The sequence below is a fragment of the Penaeus japonicus genome, unplaced genomic scaffold (genome assembly GCF_977035675.1).
Source record: "Penaeus japonicus unplaced genomic scaffold, GWHDUDI00000001_assembly GWHDUDI00000001, whole genome shotgun sequence".
Classification (NCBI taxonomy): domain Eukaryota; kingdom Metazoa; phylum Arthropoda; class Malacostraca; order Decapoda; family Penaeidae; genus Penaeus; species Penaeus japonicus.
In genome coordinates, this window is record NW_028234403.1 from 29,172,527 (window position 1) to 29,175,026 (window position 2,500).

Here is a 2,500-nt window from a genome sequence, read left to right on the forward strand (position 1 = left end):
GGGATGGGAGGAAGAGGAGGTTGGGAAAGGAGACAGAGGGAGGGGAAGGGGGGGATGGGATGGGAGGAAGAGGAGGTTGGGAAAGGAGAGAGAGGGAGGGGAAGGGGGGATGGGATGGGAGGAAGAGGAGGTTGGGAAAGGAGACAGAGGGAGGGGAAGGGGGGGATGGGATGGGATGGGAGGAAGAGGAGGTTGGGAAAGGAGAGGGAGGGGAGCATGGGATGGGAGGCAGGGAGGGTGAACGAGAGGGAGGAGGGGAAAGGAAAGGGAGTGAGGGAGGGAAAACGAGAAGGAAGGAGTTAGGGAGGGCGAAAGGGAAGGAGGAAGAGCGGTCGAGCTGGAGGAGAGAGGAGAGGAGGGGCGAAAGTGGGATGGAGGGCGGGGAGCGTAAGATGAGACGGAGGAAGGGTGAGAGGGAAGGGAAAGAGAGAGAGAGAAAAAAAAGACAACGTATATATGTGTGAGAGAGAGGGTGGAAAAGCAGTGCGAGTGTGTCAGGAAGAGAGACGATGGGCATGAGAGGGAGGAAGAAGAGAGGGGGGGAGGGAGGAGGAGGAGAGAAGTCCGGAAACATCATCAATGTCGTTATCATTATTATTGTTTTATCTTATATTACTGGTGACCATTTTTCTTCGTTTTTTTTTTTTTTTTCTTGTTCTTCTAATACTTTATATCCTATCTTATTAATATTTTGTTATTTCTCTAGACATCATTTTCCTAGCATTTTATTATTATTATTATTATCATTATTATTATTATTATTATTATTATTATTATCATTATTATTTCATTGTTTTCATTGTCCGTTCTTTAAATTTACTTATTCTATATTATCTTTTATGATTCACTTTTTTGTTATTTTTTATTTGCCTTTACTGGCCATTACTCTTTTTTTTTTTTCTTTAACTGTGTATTTATATATTTTATAATCTTTCTATCTGTTTGTTTTTTCCAAATCTTTCCATCACTTTACTTTTTCATTTTTTTCCATCACTTTCCATCGTTATTAATGTTATCACGGTTATCATTTTTCGTTATCATTATTATTATCATCATCATTATCACATCCTCATTATCATTATCATTATCACATTATCATTATCACATCCTCATTATCATTATCATCATTACCATTACCATCAACATAGAAATCATTATCATTATCATCAACTTAATCATCATCATTATCATAAACAAACATAGAAACGGCATGAAAATCGTCATGGATTCAGAGCGTATGGAGCGGACGTGTTTTGTGTCACGCGTTATGTGTCATGTGTCGCGTGTCATGTGTCATTCATAGCTAGAACTGCGGGTCAGCTTTTGGGTTTGACTTTGATCCCGTTAATGTTGTTGTGTTGCATTCATCATTGCAAGTGTTTTTAGTATTGTTGTTATCATCATCTTTGGCATAATTATTGTAGTCACTTGTATTATTATAAGTAATAACGCTATTGTTGTTGTTATCGTTATCAACATTATCGTTATTACTATATATATATATATTTTTTTTTATTATCGTTACTATTATTATTGTTATCGTCAATATTATCATCATCATAATCCTTATTTTCATAACGATAACTTTAGTAGTAAATTAGTAGTATCATTATCATTATCATAATTTCTATCATTATCATCGTAATGATTTTCATTATCAATACCATTATTACTATCATTATTATCATCATTACCATCATTATTGTCGTTATCATTATTATCGCTCCAGTTATTGTGTTTATTATAGTCATCATTAGCGTTATTGTTGTTTCTGTCATCTTCATTACTATTACTATTATGATCATTATTGTCAGTATCAGCATTATTATTGGTAATAGTATCACTATTGTTATTATCATAATCATCATTGTCATTATCATCATTATTACTATCATAATTATTGCCATTTTCATTATTCATATTTCTACGTTCCATATTTCACCATGATTGTTATTGTTATTGTTATTATCATTAGCATTATTGCTATTATCATTATCATTATCATTGTTATCATTACCATTATTATTATGAGCATCAACATTATTTCAATTGTTATCATTATCATCATTGTCATCATCATTGGTATAATAACAATCATCATCATCATAACACCAAAAGAAAAATGACTTTAGTAATAGTGATAACGATAGGAATAGTCAGCAAAAATGATAAAAGAGGAATATAACGCGTGAGACTAATATCATATTGCAGAAAAGGAAGATCCGTGCAACCTGCATAACATAAGATAACATCAGATAACAAAGATAACAAAGATAACAGAAGATAGCACTCTTATCCGTTCATATCATCCGCCCTCCCCCTCCCTCTCTATCCCCTTTCCTCTCTGTTTCCTTTCCCTTTTCGTCCCCTCCCTCCCCCCCCCCCTTCCCATTCTCTATCCTCTTCGCCTCCTTATACCTCTCCTCCTCCCTTCCTCTCCCATCCTCCTCTTCCTTCCCTCTCTCATACCCCCTTCCCTATGTATCCCCTTCCCCCTTTT